The 20,588-nt window shown below is 39.2% G+C and overlaps 1 pseudogene; it reads left to right on the top strand.

Moving 5' to 3' along the window:
* Positions 1-20,315, top strand: part of LOC132035090 (uncharacterized) — a 31,390-nt pseudogene extending 11,075 nt beyond the window's left edge.
* The last annotated feature ends 273 nt before the right edge of the window (positions 20,316-20,588 follow it).

The raw sequence follows: 20,588 nt of genomic DNA, 5'->3' as shown, positions 1-20,588 counted from the left end.
GCACCAGCGGAGAACAGAGCGTTAACGCGACCGGGGCCATGGTAAAAGGGCTAGGTCTTTAGATATGGTTGGTGAGTTCAGGGGAGGACCGAGACAACAATATTCTCAGTACCCATTCCATTCAGCAGGGAGTGCACCTCCCTGATTTTCAGGATCGAGATTTGATTGGCCTTCTTAATCCGGAGCAGATCAGAGTTTTAGAACTTTCGATTCTTAACATCGACAGGAGTCGGGACAGATGAGGCCACCTTTTCCACGGTGTGCCCAGTATGGTAGGCAACATGCCGGACAGCGTTGATTGGGATCACATGCCTGTTATTCTTGTTGCCGACTAGGTCATATGATGAGAAACTGTCCATTAGGAGGTGGTGTAGGTACTATTCAGCGTACGGGGTCTATAGCTGGTTCTTCTTCATCTGTACGCCCTCCAGGGCAAGGTTTGCAGACCCTAGCAGGACGAGGTAGAGGGAGGAGCGGAGCATCTAGCTCGAGTCGGCCAGCACCGTGTCTATGCACTAGCCGATAGACAGGATCGAGAGTTTTCTGCTGATGTTGTCACAGGTATACTAAGTCTCTTCCTATGATGTATACGCACTGATTGACCCCGGATCTATTTTGTCATATATTACTCCGTTTGTTGCTGGTAAATTTGGAGTAGAGCCTGAGTCAATTAAACCTTTTGAGGTGTCTATGCCAGTTGGCGACCCAGTCATAGCTAGGCGGGTGTATCGAGATTGTGTAGTTATAGTGTGTAATCGTCATACCATAGCAGATTTGATTGAGCTAGATATGATCAATTTTGATGTCGTTATGGGTATGGATTGGTTAGCTTTCTGTTATGCTAATGTCGATTGTAGAACGAAGGTTATCCGGTTCCAGTTTCCAGGCGAGCCAGTTTTAGAGTGGAAAGGTAATGCTGCCTCGCCAAGGGATAGATTTATTTCCTACGTTAAAGCAAGAAAGATGATTAGGAAAAGGTATATCTATCACCTGGTTCGGGTACAGGATGTACAAGTAGAGTCACCGACCCTTTAGTCTATTCCTGTGGTTAATGAATTCCCGGAGGTGTTTCCAGATGAGCTTCTAGGCATTCCGCCGGAGCGGGAGATTGATTTTACTATTGATTTATTACCAGATACTCAACCAATATCCATTTCTCCTTATAGAATGACACCTCGTGAGTTGAAGGAATTGAAGGAGGAACTGAGGAATTTACTTGAGAAAGGCTTTATTAGGCCCAGTACATTGCCGTGGGGAGCACCAGTATTATTTGTAAGAAATAAGGATGGCTCCTTGCGAATGTGCATTGATTATAGGCAATTGAATAACATGACTATAAAGAATAAGTATCCACTTCGAGGGATTGATGACTTATTTGACCACCATAGGTGCCAAGTATTTCTCAAGATAGACTTGAGATCGTGTATCGAGGTTACAGTGAAAGAGGAAGACATTTCGAAGACGGCGTTTGGGTCTAGATATGGGCACTATGAGTTCCGTGTCATGTCATTCGGATTAACTAATTCCCTAGCTGTATTCATGGACTTGATAAACCATGTATTCTGACCCTTCCTAGATCTGTTCGTGATCGTGTTCATATATGATATTCTATTATATTCATCGTCAAAGACGGAACATGCAGATCATCTACGTGCGGTGCTTAGAGTTCTTCGAGATAGGGAGTTGTATGTGAATTTTTCCAAATGTGAGTTCTGGTTGAACTCTGTTGCTTTTCTTGGTCACTTTATTTCAGATGAAGGCATTAGAGTGGATACTCAAAAGATTGAGGCTGTAAGGAATTGGCCAAGACCCACGACCCCATCAGAAATACGTAGTTTCTTGGGTCTGGAAGGATATTATAAGAGGTTCGTAGAGGGATTTTCTTCTCTTTTAGCCCCACTAACCAAGCCTACACAAAAATCAGCTATGTTTCAAATGACGGATGCGTGAGCGAAGTTTTCGCATATTAAAGGATAAGTCAATTCCTAACACCTCTTGACTCTTCCAGAGAGAACAAATGGCTATGTGATATATTGTGATGCTTCAAGTGTTAGATTGGGTTGTGTATTAATGCAACATGGTAAGGTTGTTGCTTATGCCTCCAGATAGCTGAAGAAACATGAGAAGAACTATCCAACTCATGACCTTGAGTTAGCTGCGGTGATCCATGCCTTGAAAATGTGGAGGCACTACTTATACGGTGTTCATGTTGATATGTATACTGATCACAAGAGCCTCCAATATATCTTTAAGCAGAAGGACTTGAACTTACGCCAAAGGCGATGGCTGGAGTTGCTAAAAGATTATGATGTTGATATTCTGTACCATCTTGGAAAGGCTAATGTAGTAGTTGATGCTCTTAGTCGTAAATCCATGGGTAGCCTATCATATGTGCAGCCAGAGAAAAGAGAGATAGTCCACGAAGTTCATCGATTAGCTAGCCTTGGGGTTCAACTGTTAGATGCGGTTGATGCAGGAGTTACAGTTCAAGACACAGCGGTGTCATCTTTGGTAGCTGAGATAAATGAACACCAATACGAGGATCCTATTTTAGTTCGTTATCGGGATAGAGCTCCTCAGAAAGAAAAGACACCTTTCGTGATTACAGGAGATGGAGTACTCGGGTATCGAGGTAGATTATGCATTCCTAATGTTTGAGCCCGTGACCAAGTTATGGGAAGCCCACTATTCTCGCTATTCTATTCACCCGGGCACAACAAAAATGTACCATGATCTCAAGGAAGTTTATTGGTGGGATGGTATGAAAAGAGATATGGCGGAATTTGTCGCTCAGTGTCCGAATTGTTAACAAGTTTAGATAGAGCACCAGAAGCCTAGAGGTTTGTTACAGGCTATAGAGATTTCGACATGGAAATAGGAGGAAATTAATATGGATTTTATTACAGGTTTTCCCCGTACTCAACGGAAGTATGATTCAATATGGGTCATAGTTGATAGGCTTACAAAGTCAGCCCACTTCCTACCTGTCAAAACTACTTATTCAACTAAGGACTATGCAAGGCTCTATCTTAGAGAGATTGTACGACTTCATGGTGTTCCTGCAGCCATTATTTCAGATAGAGGAGCGCAATTTACAGCTAACTTCTGGAAATCTTTCCAGAATGGATTAGGGACTCAGGTGAGTCTTAGTACCGCATTTCATTCGTAGAAAGATGGGCAAGCGGAGCGTACTATACAGGCACTGGAGGACATACTGAGAGCTTGGGTGATCGACTTTCGAGGTAGCTAGAATGATCATTTCCCTCTTATTGAGTTTGCATATAATAACAGTTACCATTCCAGTATCCAGATGGATCCTTATGAGGCTTTATACGGGCGGAGATGTAGATCACCTATAGGATGGTATGAGGTTGGAAAGAATCGATTAGCAGGCCTAGACTTAGTACAGGAAGCGGTTGACAAGGTGAAAGTGATCCAAGATATACTATTAGTGGCGCAGAGTCGATAGAAATCCTATACAGATAATCGGCGGCGCAATTTAGAGTTTGAGGTAGGTGATTGCATTTTCTTAAAGATCTCTCCTATGAAGGAAGTAATGAGATTTGGCAAGAAGGGTAAGTTGAGCCCTCGATACATTGGGCCATATAGAATTATTCGTACAATGGATAAGGTAGCATATGAGCTAGAGCTACCTTCGTCTGGAGTACGATACACATCCGGTGTTCCATGTGTCCATGCTTCGTAAGTGCATAGGAGATCCTCGAAGTCGTACCGATTAGATGATATCCAAGTGACTGAGCAATTATCATATGAGGAAATCCCTGTGGCTATATTAGATAGGCAAATTCGCAACTACGAACCAAGGGTGTGGTTTCTTTTAAATTACTCTGGAGAAATAATAATGTCGAGGAGATGACTTGAGAGGCAGAAGAAGAGATAAAGACCAAGTACCCGCACTTGTTTCCATTGTCCCAGGAGGCCCAGTTTGAGACAGTATCATCCCCAAGTATTGAATTTATTTATAGCTATTGTGATTAGTCGTGTGAGGCCATACTGCTGTATATTTTAGTTTGTGGCCCTGTGCGGCATTATTTTGGGTTGCTATGCAGGATGGTAGTGGTATAGTTATAGGAGAAACTCTGGCAAAATTTTTGTAGAATTCTTAAGAGTTTTAACATTCGAGGACGAATGATTCTGGAGGGGGGGGGGGGATGGGGGAATGTTACATGTCGTAGTTTTGGACGTTGAGGTTCGTTAGGTGTTAACTGTTTTAACTGCGGACACAGGAGTTACCTTCTAGGATATATCAGATTATATGCACCTATCTTATGGTTATAAGGGTTTAAGTTCATATAATAAGCTAGGGAAGGTTTGGAGGGCAAGTGGAATAAGGAAATTGAGTTTGATGGAACTTTGGAGAAAAGATGAGGACAATTTTGGTCCAACTTGGAGAAACAATATCTTTTAGCATATGAGGAGTTTTGAGGTAAAGTAAAAGCCTAAAATGAAGTTCATGAAGTCTAGTGTCCAACGTAACAAATCGTGCATCGATCAGACATCAGAATCAAACGTTATGAGAATTTTAGATAGGCTATCAGAGCAGGGAATTAACCTTGCGCGAACGCGCCATAAGGTGGTGCGAACGCGCAAAGGAGAACCCAGCAACTCAGCGCGAATGCGCTGAGCAAATTTTGAGTCGGTCCAAGCAGACCTTAGAACGTTATAAAAGGGGGGTTACCCCCTTTTTCTTCATCCAAACATCCTAAAACTTCCCCAAACCCTCTGAAATCTCTCTCTAACTTCCACCCATAAAATTCTAGCGCGAATTACGTGGAATCTCCTGATTTAAGTTCGGACAGCATATAGTTGTGATTATAGTATCGTTTTGCAGAGGATTTTGGCTTGGATTCAAAGTAGATATTGAGGATATTGTGGATCTAGTAAGAACAAGGTATGCACATCTCTTTATTGACATTGATTTAGATTTATTTACGAAGGTAGAGCTATTAAATAATCGTATAACGAAATTGTTAGTTGAGAAATTGGATAGACATCGTGTGGGATATTTTATGGAATATTTTAGTATGAATGATGATGTTGTTGATGTTAGAGTTGTCGTTGTTATGTTGGTTGTTGGTATTGTGAATTCAGGCTAGGGATATAAGGCGGGGAGACGCTCGCCCTAATTTTGCGCATTCTAAAGGAGTTTAATTTAAAGACTTGAGATGGGCATGTGACGATAAGTCTAACAGTAGTATGATTTTTCTTCAATATAGATTTGCGAGTTTGGGGAGGACAAGCGTTAAGTAGTTAAAGTTAAGGCGGCCGAAAAGGTATGTTAAGCTGCTTATCCTTTTCTTTTCTTTGGCATGATCCCATGATATGAGCGAACAAGCGAGTAAATGAGCTTCCATATTGCTCTACTTCTTGAAGCACTAGGAGTACTTCGACCTTTGATGATCCGTACTCTATTATTACGTTTCATACGTTTCACGGGTTTTGCGATTTCATGTATTAGTAATGTTAGCTCAGCAGTTGTCCACCAGAGTTAGTGTGACATCATATTATTCTGAGGGTTTTATTATTTCATTTTACATATGTACTTCATTCATACAAATATACATATTGACCCATGGACTGCATACGTTATATACGCGTATATTATACGTATACGGGTATGAAAGCGGATGTGCGTTATATACATTATCGGCCCGATTAGCTGGTGCGCGATGATGATGATATAATGGACGGGGGCCGCACGTTCCGTTGAAGAATGTATATGATGATTATGATGATTGCCGAGAGAGGCTATCAGATATGAAATAATGGATCTGGCCGAACGTTCTCAAAGACTATACGTTGATCACCACGTATACACATTAGCATGATTATCATTGGAGGAGTATGTGTATATTATTCACCTACGCTAAATACGCATACGTATTTATGCAAATATTTTCAGACACTAAATACATACGTATGCATATAGATGTAATGGCTATTTCTAAGATTAGATTCAATTCATGGTTCTTATGTTTATGCCATTTATGCCTTACATACTCGCACATTATTCGTACCGACTTCGATCGCTCAGGGGTCGCGCGTTCATGCTTGGTGTTCAGAAGACAGAGAGATGATCCAGTTTAGTAGACTTCCCCCACCTATGCTTTTGGTGCTCTCTACTCTCGATTCGTGAGTCGTTGCTTATTTTGGTATGTTATTTTGGGATGTATATGCATATATGGATACGACGGGAGCCCTATCCCATCCTTTCTATAGCTTTTACTCCACTAGAGGTCTGTAGATAGTTGTACATAGTAGGGATGTTATGCAGCCTTGACGACTCTTATTTTTGTTGTACAACATATGTAGCGTTTTCAGTCGGTTTCCGCACCGGTTACCTCTGTACCGTACGTGTATATATGCGTTGGTTGTGAGTCCTTGCCAGAAGCTGATTATTTTTTTTTTTATAGAAGTGTTCGCCCAGTTGGGTGTCATATATGGGCCATCATGTTGTCCAAGAAGTGTTCGTATACGAGTCAGGAGTTCTTGACGCAGAGGGTCGGCATCATTACCACTCATTAGCTTGCCCAGGCAAATGTGTTCTGGACTTTTCATTCTTTCAAGAATCTTGTAGTCGCTGCTCAAATGTATTCAGCCTTTTTCTTTTCTTACTTCGGGGCCCCATCTTCAAACTTTCTTTCTTGGGATATTTAGGTCCTTCGATCTTGGCCCCCATAACTCATAATCTTCTTCACTATAGTATCATCTTCCATCTGCTGCCTTCTCCACCATTGTATTAACCATTGAATAATGATACTTCCTAGTGGACCCACTCCTTCCGAGTGTCCCGTAGGAGGTGCAACATTTATCATGAGTGGTCTTTCTAAGTGCGTTAAATTACAGAACTCGTTTCCGATACCGCTTGTTAGCTTTGGGCGTTACATCTCGTATTTTACAATGGCCGCAATTATTTGTTATTAGACATAAGTCCAAGGACAAGATTATTTTTGATGTAGACAAGGACCTTAATCCCGATTTTAATAATTGCACGGTTTGCTAATTAATTACAATTAGCGGGAATATTATACGAAATTGGGGATTAATTTACCATGATTAGAATATTAAGGATAAGAGACTAATTATCATTAATCAAGTCATTAGTGGGATTAAGTGGACCCCACCATAGCATGGCCAAATCTGATTGGCCTATGCTATGAGTGGGACACATGTCAACCTTAGGAGCAACATATATATATATATATATATATATATATATATATATATATATATATATATATATATATAACTTGATTTACTAATTGAATGTACCCATCTATTTCATTTATTCATCTTTCCAATTGTGAACTTAGAGAGTCCAAGCCATGGCGCCTACGGCCATGGTCAGCGCATTTGAGCTCATGGATTTTGATGCCAAAAAATTAATTCTCTAAGGTATTTTAACCAATTTATGTGTGGTTAACAATGTGGGATTGATCATTGGAGGGCAAAGTATGGCTGGTGATTAAGTTCATCAATTCAAGCAAATTAAGGAGTCAAGTTATTAAGGTAAGATTTAATCCTTTCTATATGTTTTGAGAGGTGGTCGTGACGTGTTGTACTTGGTGCAACGTGGAATTGATATATGAATGGCGTATGTCGATGCTTCGAGATGTCGATAGGCTCTGCATGTAGGCTATTTTGATTAACATGGTGAATTAATTTTAATTAGTGTTACGGTTGTTGTTGACATGGATTATGTGATGAGAACGAAGGAATTAAATTGTTGTGTCAAGTCGCACTGCTGGCCGTTGTGTTGACTTATCGCGATATTAATGTAGTTTTCGTATTTTTATGATCTTGTTCTGACAATGTTGTTGTGTGTTGTCGTGTATAATTCACGAATTTGAATGAAAAGAGCATGAGATAATGTAGGTGAAGTGTATGCGGTTTGCTTGGTGTATTTGTAGACGTTCGTGAGATTATTCTGCATCATTACGTCGTTAGTTAGTGGGTCAGTTTTTGATATGTTGTTGTTGTTCGTCGAGTCAGAAGATTAAGTATGATTAAGATTATACGTTATGTTGTTATATTGGTTAGGTCAAGTATAGGGTTGTTTCGATGAAAATGTTGTGACTATGGATTAATAAGAATAGCTTGAATATGTCGTAGGTCGTGATGTGGATTATTATTGAACGTTGTAATATGCGGGCCGATTGGAATGTCGTTGCTGGTCGGCTCCTAGACATTTTGTACCTGTTCCGATTAGTCTCAATATAGTACTTGAACGTGTGGTTGTTGATGTTGACTTGGTTATTATGTAGTTGGTTGAATATAAGGGAAATGCTGCCTAATCTTCTAAGCGAGCTACTAACGTTGGAATACGTTTTGAATCTTTCCATAACTTAACCATAGTTCTTAACATCTTAATATAGGTTGAGACACCATGCAAGGCCAGATACGTATCGTGTTATGGATAAACGCGCGTTGTATGTGTGTTATCCCTTCTTTCTTTTGGCATGTCTTAGATATAAGTGACGTATGATATGAGCTTTGGGGTAATTCTATTCATAAGTTCCGAGTGTGATTCATGATTCTTATTCACTTTCGATGTTAGAACTCTTGAAGGTAATCGAGCTATCGCCTTTCTAGTCTTCTATATGTTGGATAGTAGTTGGTATATAAAAGTTCCTATTCTTAAAGACTCTACAATGACTAATGTCCTTGACTTCCATAAGCTATTTCACATTATCTTAATACATGTCTATGATCCCTATGCCTATCCGATATAGTCCATATGACATTCAAAGAGTATTTAAAATGACCATCGCCTTTGATATTCAAGTGCAAGTTTATTCATCATTCCGTCGAGTCTCGTATGATGATTTAATTTGCACATGGTTAAACACCACTTCCGCTAGCATACCGTTATTACATCTTCCACCGTGTCCCGCCGGGTATGTATTCGTGGGCACGCTCCACCGCATTGTTCACCGAGTCCCCACGTAGGGCCGGCACGGTATATGATGATATGATTATGGCACCGAGTCCTATGATGGGCCGGGTATGGTATATGTGTACACGACTTTATTCACCGAGTCCCATAATTGGCCGCGTATGGTATATGATAATGATATGCATGATTTCATCTCATATGCATGTATATTGTGATTCTTTGATTATCATACGGTTCCCCGGAACTTCACTCGCTATGATCTTCTCATTGTATTTCATGCTTTATATACTCGCATATCTCGCATCGACCCCTTTTCTTCGGGGGGCCGCGTCATGCCTGGCAGGCGTATACTCACTTGGTGATCCTCTGCCTTAGGACTTCTGGCCCACCGTCATGGAGGCTCCATTATTTCGGAGCCTAGACTCTTCGATACGTATCTTTACGTATATGTATATGTTTATCCAGGTACGGCGGTATTCCTATTCCGTCATATTTCACTATTGGATACTCTTAGAGTGTCCCAGACATATGTGTGGGTTGTGTATAGACGTTGTCTTATGGCTGGAGGTTCATAATGCATCCAGATTGGGATCGCCCAGATGCTAATAAGTACTTGTCGGCTTCGCGTATATGTCGTGGGATGTTCCGTATGTTCGTATTGTACTTGTCGGCTCGTGTATTATGATATCTTTGATTGGTTGTAACTCCCAGGAGACAAAGTTACCATGATATATGTATGATGTTTGAGACGACGTACGTTCATAAAGTCATATTATGATTAGCTTCTGCTTGATTATGTTCAATGTGACATGTATACGAGTGTCCACGCACTAGCCACTACGATTGTCAATAGCTCGTGATGTTTTTGTATGACCTAGGTTTCTGTCCCAATATATACCTAATTCTTGCCTATGGACAGAACACGTTACCTAACTTGTTCTACGAATGTGGGTACGGAATAAAACAAATTATGGTTGCAAAGTGATACAAAGATACACATGTGGAAACCACCCTACCACAAGAGCGATAAAAACCAAGACCTACAGACCTGCAGGATTTACCCCAAACTCTACTACATCTGTGAGCCAACTGTAAATTATGTTTTAATATCTGTAACCTAATTCCTAACCTCATCTTTGCTACCAAACTCTGACTAGCAAGCTATATTCAACTAGTAAACTCCTACTTTAAGTTACAATGGTTTGTATCTACGTTTATGCTTCTTAATAAGCGGATAAAGATACAACTTGATAACCACAACCTAATACAAGATATCTAGACTTAGAATCGGAGAACATTATACAAAGAAACAATTCCTTCAATCCTTCTTCGCACTGGGACACAACCTTGGATTTCGAATTGCTCTTGATAAATCTTCTTCGCTCAATATTCAATTCTCTTTATGGGTGCGCAAAATTCTTTTTGATAAGACTGATATTTATACACTAAAAGCTTCGCAGTGTCGGTGACAAAACCTTCTCCTTGTCGGGACCACACCTAACAAGGTTTTGTGTTGTACTTAGATTTTTGCCTTGTTGAGTCGGCTTCTTTTCTTTGTAGAAGGCTTACTAATCTGGGCAACTATGGCAAGGAATCTTTCATACTTGTTTGGCAAGTCTTTACCATAATTCTTCTACAAACTCTGTCGTCATAGGATTTGTTCGGAACATGTTCACGAACCCTGCTTGAGTCCACCCTCGGTTTCCATCTCCGATATCCGCATCCTGTGTACGGGTCGGAACATGTTCATATATCCGTTCCACCAATCTCTTCATTCTACATCCCGCCTTTAAACTCGCTTTCCCCAGGATATTGGCCGGAGGCATGTTGTCCGAATTCGTTTCATATATCTATATATAGTTCTATAACCGCACCGGGTCATTCATCCGCTGCACCTAATGACCTGTGATAATTTCTTCTCTGCATCTGATGACGACTTGATATAGAACATGTCTGCACACTTGTTCTATTTCTTCATTGAACTGCTTCTTTCACTAAGTCATCTTATCTTTCTTTGCTTCTTCTTTGTTCAGTTGTTATATTCATATTCATTAATGCTATAGACTGAACAACTCTATGGCCAGGTCACCTCATTCTCTCTCCTTTTGGACTGTGCTTGTCTGTATTTGATGGAACATGTTTGTAAACCTGATTCATGTGCATTGCTTGCAACAATCTCTTTGCAATAGATCAGGCCGTTGGACTAGTTCCATGTGCATTGCATTCTTTCTTATTCTGACATTACTGTTTGTTTGGAACTTCTGCTTCATTAAACTAGATGCCTGGTGTTCAATCATTCTTGTGTATTCTCACATGTATCTAGACCTGGTTTGTCTTTATAGTATCAATCATTGTTTCATATTTTGTTTATCATGAACCTTTGTCAATCATCAAATACCTTTGTCAATCATCAAATATATATGTTATGATGCGCAACCCGATCGCAATGTATATCTGTTGCAGCATGCAACCCGATCCCAATGTATATCTGTTGTGGCGTGAAACCCTATCCCAATATGTGTATGTCACGACCCAACCAGAGGGCCATGACGGGCACCCGGAACTACCCTACCGAGCACCTCTGAACATACATTTCATAATCAACTCTAGGTGGACCGCAAAGATAGCTCATGGGTATTATGATCTGTAAGGGCATATGTTGCAAGACAACGACACATTTCTATATAATCATCAACAATTATGCCCATCATCACAAGCCGACAAGGCTGCTAAAATATTATACAACAATATGAACTAATAAGGTTAGGGACATCTAGCTACATACATCCGTCTCGAGCCTCTATATAGAATATAAGAATACATAAAGACAGGGGCAGACTCGCCATGCCCAAGTATATACACAAAGAGTAATACCCACAGATCGCGGCTCGAAGCAAATGGAGCGCTCCGAAACTCCGCCACGGAAGCTCCTATGATCGATCCATCTCCTCGCTTCGCGGCATGAACGCGCCGTCCCATAAAAAGGACATCGAGCCGAGTAATGTCCGAGTGTAAGGCATGAATAGTAACATGATAAAAGTAGGAAGAATAGCGTAAGATAAAAAAACCGTTTATACCTCATGATACCTTTTAAGACATTCGTCATACTTACTTAACCTTTTTCTAGAAGGAACGTTTCATATATCCACATACGTATCCATACAATACCGTACCCGACCATATAGACTCGGTATTACCAGTACCCGACTATAGTAGGACTCGGTAATATCGGGTACCCAGCCATAGTAGGACTCGGTAACGTCCGTGCCCAACTGCATTGGTGCGCGCGCAATATATCTCATACCCGGCCACATAGGCTCGGTGTCACACATGACTATATATACATATATAAGAGTACATAAATAAAAGCACATCATCATCGTCATTATCATTATCACTGTATCTTTCCTTAGAGGATCAACTATCGTAAGATGAGATCAATAGTGTCATGAGAGTATCAAGAACGATGAACTTGGATAGCGTTAGAAATGGAATTACCATCGTTACTATATCTCACCTTGAAGGAACAACTATCATAAGGTGAGATCAATAATAATGAATAAAATTAAGAAAATCATGAAATAAGCTCAATAATCTTATAATAGCATCAAATCCATAAGCTTTGAAATCTCTAGAATGGGATCATCACCATCATCATTGTCATCATAGAACACATCTATCTTTGGCATCATAGGAATTTTGAGAATCATGAACTTCTAGCTTTTTGGGAATAAGGATGTTGTGGAAGCATGTGTGGATTCATAAGAAAAGAATCATGCCTTTAGAAAGAAAGGGTTTAGCCTTAACATACCTTGTCATTTCCTTAACTACTTAATGTTTATCCTTTCGAACTTGCAAATCTATATTCAAGATAATTCAGACCAAGGTCAAGCCATTGAAACTCTCATAAGATCAAACTAGACTAATAAATGAGCCAATGAAAATCAGACAGCATTTCCCCTATATTATCTACTTCCTCCAAATTACAAAACAACTCCCAAATATCATTAACAACATCAGCCATAACGTAATCAAGATACTACATGACAAACATATACAAATCCATCCGAAACTTCCTTCGAAAATCAGTCCATAAGCCAACAACATCAACATATCTATCTACGACCTTTATGCCATGTTTTCCTTTACTCGAAACCATTACAATCCTCAAAAGAAACGACTTAATATCAAACTCAAGATGAAAAACATACCTTATAACTTGAAAGAACTTCACCTCACACAATTCACCCTAAAACTTATCCACCACAACTGCAATTAGAGGTACGAACAAGCTCTTTCCATAAACTAATTAAGAATTTTATATGGCTTGATCTTCTCTTGATTTGATTTGGAATGGTTTGGAGTGCTGGAGAGAGCTCATAGGGTCTAGAAGGTTCGGTTTTGGTGAAAATATGAGCCCTAAAGTCGTGGCCCTTCTTTGATTCGTCGAGAGTCGTTGTTAATCTTACAACCCGAGCTTAGTTTAATGTAGAAACTCCTGAATTTGCTATGTTTTGGTGTAAGGATACTGGATGAATGTTGTGGGAGGTTCTAGAGAGGTGTGGATATGAGAAATAGTGAAAAATTAAGTGATTTAGGTGACTTAAGGGGGTATATATAGTAGTCCAAATCGGGTTGGGCAGATGGGCTGAAATTGGTGAGCCTTTTAAGTAGTGTCACGACCCAACCGGAGGGCCATGACAGGCACCCGATGCTAACCCACCCGGGTACCTCTTATCGTACATTTTCATTCACATCTAAGTGAGCCATATGGCTTGCTCATAATTTACATATACATCAACAGTGTTAATCTCATTAGTCAACAACGCATTTATATCATCATCAATAACAATGCCCATATCCATATACACAAGCCGACAAGGCTATCAAAATGATATACAAAATATGAGCCGACAAGGCTACCAGACATCTAACCATACACCACCGTTGCACGAGCCTCTAAGAAGAGTAGTTAACATCATACGTCGTGGGACAGACCTCGCCGTGCCCATATGTATGTACACACAAAAGAATAATACCAAAAGCTATAGCCCGATGAAAACGGAGCTCTACATGTAGTCCCCGAATAAGAAAGCTAAGGATCAAGCCAGTCTTTCTGGCCACTTGCGGGCATGACGCAGTGTCTATAAACAAAAGGACGTCAGTACGAATAATGTACTGAGTATGCAAAGCATTATCAACTTCATAGTAGAAGCATAATAGACAGCATGAGAAATAACATAAGATGGGAGAATCAGGAGGTAATAGTCATTTGTACCTCTAGTGGCCTTCATCATATCTACTTACTTGTCTTTCGTAGGGACCTTCCATTTCTAATACTTACTCATGTACATACATACATACATATACATATATATATATATACATACACATACATATACATATATAGATATATATACATACATACATATATATATATATATATATATATATATATATATATATATATATATATATATATATATATATATATATATATATATATATATATATATATATATATATATATATATATATATATATATATATATGTATGTATATATATATATATATATATATATATATATATATATATATATATACATATATATATATATATATATTCATATTCATACTTGTATCCATATTCATATTCGTAGCATACCCGACCTTGAAGGTTCGGTGTTTCATATATCCGGCTATGCCAAGGCTCGGTGATTATACATACCTGGCCCTACCAAGGCTCAGTGTTATCCGTACCCAACTGCAGTGGTGTGCACGCAATAGATACCATACCCGGCCATATAAGCTCGGTGTTACATAATAGTCATACGTACATAAACACACACACACATACACACACACACACACACACACACACATATATAGGAACCCATAAGCATCATCAACATCATTACCATCATCATTTTCGTTACGTCTATCCTTGGAGGATCAACTATCATATAAGGATGCAATAGAACCATGAAAGTATCGAGGATCATAAGCTTTTGAAATCTTAGAGGTAGAGTCGTTTGGAGACATTATGGAGCTCATGAAAGGATGCATATAACAAGGGAACCATGCCTTAATGAAAGAAGGCCTAGCCTTACATACCTCTTTGTCTTCTTAACTATTTACGATCGTCGAGCTTGAATAATCTACATTTAGAAGGATTCATACTATGGTTAAGCCTTAATGATACTTTTAAACCCAAACAAGAATAACATATGATCTAGCAAAAATTGGGCAGCATTTCCCCTTATTTCGTCAACTGCCACCATTTCACAAAACAACTCCCCAAACATCCATAGTACACTCACAATATCATAATCAAGTAATCACATTACATTAAGCCTTCAATATTCATCCTTATGTTCAACTTATGCCAATAACTTTACACCCATTTTAGTACATTTTCATATAATGCTTCTTCGTCACCATTATTACCTTCCATAACATGATTATATCCGTATCATACTAAGAATCATGACTCAATATAGTTTACTACTCATAAACATCATAAAAGCTACATTTAGACTTCATTTCCCACTTTCTTCTTATACCCAAGTTTTGCTACAACCAAACATTCTCATTAATCATGAAATAAGCATGGAAACTAACCTTTTTATCCTATAGAAATAAGCTTTGGAGCAGCTATCAACTTTTGCAAAAACCCTAGCCACAATGTCTAAGTTTTCTTGAAACCTATCAACCCTAGGAAGCCTTCTAAAACATGAACACTTTGATTCTTGCTATTTGATCTTTATAATCTCTTGGGTTTGAGTGAAATATGTTGAGAGAAGGGTTTTGGAGCTTTGGAGAGTTTGGATGAAATGTGGGAAATGAAAAATGAGTAAGGGTCGTTTCCCTTTTATAAAATAAAATCTGACTCGACCCGATTATACGACTTTATTATACGGGTCGTACAATTTATACGGTCCGTATAATTGGACCGTATAATTATACCAGGGATCACCCTTCTCTGGACAAAACCTACAGACCATTATACGGGCCGTATAATTTATACGGTTCGTACAAATGGTCGTACAACTGGAAAATCTAAGTTTCATTCTCGTCAACTCGTTTGACTTCCAATCCTCATGGAACCTTCTTGCCACTTATGTAACACTTCATTAACCGTACAATAGCGCCTATAGCAGCCCCTCAAGATATTCCTAAATAAACATTAACTCAATTGTAGCAGAAACCTTCCAAACACGATTTACATTTCACTTCCTTCAACGAACTTAGGCTCATATATTCATATTACTCCAAACTCTTATAGTATACAATTTAAGCTATCTAATGCTTCCCTTAATACCATAAGGATTTCATAATTACCTTATGCTCACCTTAGCCTATCCACAAGGCAACACATACGGAATTTCTGAGGTGTAACAAGTAGTTTCTAGAATTTCCGTATAGGTTCGCAGGCTTCTGATAGTCCATTTTAAAATACACATAAATCCCTACTCCGATGTCACATTGACAAATGATTTGTTGCGTTGGAAACTACACTCGACAAACTTAATTTTAGGCTCTTGAAACACCTCAAAACTCCTGATATCCCGGGAGATATACCTCTCTGAAGTTGACCCAAAATTTCTGTCCAAAATTCTGCTAAATTTTTCCCAAATTTTTGACAAACATATTTTCTTCGATTTGCTCAATTTCTGAACCTTTAGACACTTGCTTAACCCTTGTTAAAAGTACTCCTTAACCTTATAAAGGTTCCATGACCTCTCTGAGCTTACGTTAGTTTACTCGCGACGCAAATGATGCAAAAATGTTTGAGGTGTAACAATGTATTTGAATGAATTCATGCGTGCAACAATATCAAGTTTGATTAATACATATGAGAAGATGGATTTTCATAAGTATATTATGGATAACTCAATTAATTCCACTCAAGCACTAACATGGATCATTCTTTCACAAATCGTACAAAAACATGGAGTGATGAGGTGTAACATCCCGTAAATCCGAGTCAGGTGTGAATGTGTAAAAATCTAGTTTTAACATTATAATATATCTATATGAATCCATTCTTGATGAATTCGGGTGGAAGATGGTCGTTTTGAAGTCAAACCAACAATTGGAGTTCCTAAGGGCTCTTAACTTCGCCTAAGTTTTGGTAGGCCTATCGTCTGGGAGATTTTCATGAAAATATGTTGCGAATTTGGAAAAACTTCCTTGATTAAAGTTGTATATATTTGAAATATATTTCCAACGGCAGGTCGCCCAGCCCGAGCAAAACTATGTACAAAAAGTTATGTCCGATTTACTGAAGGGTACAAAAGCTGGAGAATTCGCCCAAAGTACTCCCAGAAAGTACGGGCCGTACTTTAGAGTACGGGACATCCTTTTGGATGTAATTCTTCCGTTCTCCACTGGTCTTGGAAGCCTAAATACGGGTTACAAGTACGGGACGTACTTTGTAGGCCGTATTTTCTCCGTTTCTGGTAGAAAATTGGGTTTAAAATGGGTATGGTCTTATTTTGTTCCCATTTTTTTTCATCCTTCCAAACCCTAAGCACGAAAATAATCTCTCCAAGTCTTTAAATAAAAGGTAAGAACACCCTTAATATTACTAATCTATTCTAACATCAAACCCATGATTCTTACCATGATTCTTGTGATCAAAACCTAGGGTTTGCAGCATAATTCTTCCTAAAGTGATTCAAGCTAGGGTTTGGGTGTTCTTTATTAGGAAAGTGAATTTTTAAACTTTGTTTAACATATTAAGGTATGTCTCTTTTTAAAAAAATCATTTTTTGGCTATAAGGATGATTTGTATGTCTCTCTTTTTGGAAACTTATTTGGAATGAAAATCACCTTTGAACCTATTGTTGGAAGTATAAATTTTATTCAAGATTCTTTGATGAATGAAAGGAAAAGTGATCTTTTCATGTTTCTTGAATTCTAATTCACGTCTAAGTAGTGGTTAATGTGTGTGTGAGGGGACAAACCCACATTAAACCTAGATTGTACAAACCTTATATATGTATAAGATATTATGAATGTTTTCCTCTATGAGAGATGCTTAATAATGATGGTTAAGAGTTGGTAATGACATTCTTATTGATTAATTGAGCCATGGAAATCTTTTTTAAAGGAGCTATACGTTTTCAAAACATTGACTGAAATGACTTAATCCTTCGATATGGCATAATGAACTTTAATATTATTGATGGTGTGACTACTTTGAGATAAATTGCGGATCGGCTTCTATGCCGTGGACCTTGTTGTTGTGTTTGCTTTGCTATTCGGGAGGAAGAGTAGCCATTATGGATCCTAGTGTATTAATATTCTTGCCATTCGGGAGGAAGAGTGGCCACTTCCGGGTTCGCTACCTGGGGTGTATTAATGGCCTAGTTATTCAGGAGAAAAAGTAGCCACCGTGAATCCATATTCTGGTGTATTGCGCAGTGTTTAGGGAACCTCTATGGTCATCCCTTCGATGTGATTGATTCTTGGGCCTGTATTGGCATGTGTGATATTCTTATTCTCCCATGGAATTGTTGTTGACAATCATGATCAATTTGAAAGGCATAATTGAAAGGAATTGGGCCTATGTGGGCGATTTTGATATCCATCTTTATTATGGAACTGGTTTTTATGACTATTTGATTTAAAGCATAATTGAAACTGGGATTTTGAAATGACTTGTGAACTGTTTAACAAATGATATTAAGAATCACAAAGTGGAATAACTGTTTTTATACTATCTTTTTTGGACTAAATTCTTTATGTATTATTACAATTTATTTTCATATTACTTGTTGTCCTCGAGACACTCACTGAGTACAAAGTACTCAGGCATACCATTGTTGTTTTTGATGGTATGTTAGGTAACAGAGAAGAGCAGGTTCTTGATACTTCAGACGCTTACGAAGGACTTGCTATTGCGGCTAATTTGGTGAGCCGACACGTTTATTCGTGGGACACCCTATTTATTCGTTCATTTATTATTAATTTTTGGGCTGCGTCCCGTTGAGTCAAACTATTATCTCTTTATCCTAGAAGCTCCATAGTATACATTCTTGTGGGTAGTTTTTGAGTTATTAACTCTTAGGCATGTTGTTATGTTGACAAATATTGACTACTAAAGACTTCCGCTGAATTAATTCATATATGCATGATTTGTTTACCTTTATTTCATAAACTGTTGGAGGCGAAGGTTGAACCTGGCGGGTTCAAGTATTATTATTGTGTTGTTTAGGTTCTTCCGATGTTGTTCATGACGTCGGATGCCGGTCATGTCTGGGGTGAGTTTTGGGGCGTGACAAGCTTGGTATCAGAGCCTAGGTTTAAATACGTCCTTGGATTATCGTCGGTGTCTGTGGATCTGTGTCTAGTGGAGTTTTCCTTGTGCAGCCTGATCACCTGCATGATTGAGAAACTCCCAGGACATTCATAAGTGTTTCCTATTCTTGTTGATTCTAGATTGTGTTGTAGAGCTTGAAACCCTTTTAGGATCGTTCTAATGCGTTCGTTAATTCGTGCCTATTACAGAAATGGCTCTGACGCGATCCAAGAATGGTAACCGAGCATAACCCGCGAGAGCTAACCGAAATCTTAGGGGCGCGAATGCTTGTAATGGAAATGATGCTAGAAATCAAGAACCACTTCCAGCACCGCCTGCTCCTGCTATTCCTATTGCGGGTGTACCTGAGATTGGTATTTTGCAAACGACTATTCAAATGTTGGTGACCGATTGGACCGTTGCTAATGCCAGCGTGGAGGTGTGGGACCTCACGGTGGAGGCAGACTTAAGCAATTCCTCGACTTGAAGTCACCGGATTTCTTCGGGTCACGAGAGGTGGATGACCCCCAGCACTTTTTAGATGAGACCTTCAAGGCATTGAGGGCAATGGATGCCCGGGATTCCGAAGCTGCAAGGCTTGCTTCTTATCAGTTGAAGGACATTGCTCACGTATGGTTTGAGATGTGGGAATCTGAGAGGGGTGACACTGCTTTAGCTCTGACATGGGCTGAATTTGAAGAGGCATTCATGGAAAGGTTCTCGTCTGATGAGGAAAGATTTGCTATGGCTACGAAGTTCAAAAAGCTGGAACAGGGTAACAAGTCAGTTCGCGAGTATAGTTTGGAATTCACGTATTTGTCAAAGTATGCTTTATACATGATTCTGATCGAAAAACATAAGTTGACTCGTTTTGTGAAAGGCTTGGTACCACGTATCAAGTCGTACGTGTCTTTCGTTGCTATGTCTCCTACTTGCACTTTTTCGTCTTTGGTTGGGTTTTTCGAACAACAGGAGAGTTGGAAAAGTGAAGAGAGGATGGATCGAGATCAGAATACGAAGGCCAGAACGACGGGTGGTTTCAGTGGTAATAATTATGATGGATGGCAACAGAAAGGAAATTCTGCACCTTAACAGTTTATTTCTTAGCCTAATATGGGTGTTCCATCTAGTGGACAAGGTCAGAGGAACAATGATCAGAACGGATATTCGCAAGGTAGTAACCGACAAGCATTTAGGTGGGAGGATCGTATTTGTCACCATTGTAGGATTAGGGGTTATATCAAGAAAGAATGTAGGAAGTGGCTTAGTGAAATGGCTAACCTTTCTGGCCAAAGGAATAATCCGTCTGATGGTAATGCTAACAACACCCCTAATGATCGTGGCACTGGGGCTGGTAAAACGGTT

The sequence above is a fragment of the Lycium ferocissimum genome, chromosome 10, assembly GCF_029784015.1.
Source record: "Lycium ferocissimum isolate CSIRO_LF1 chromosome 10, AGI_CSIRO_Lferr_CH_V1, whole genome shotgun sequence".
Classification (NCBI taxonomy): domain Eukaryota; kingdom Viridiplantae; phylum Streptophyta; class Magnoliopsida; order Solanales; family Solanaceae; genus Lycium; species Lycium ferocissimum.
The sequence above is the reverse complement of the archived record's forward strand: the minus strand, read 5'-3'. Positions and strand labels throughout refer to the sequence as shown.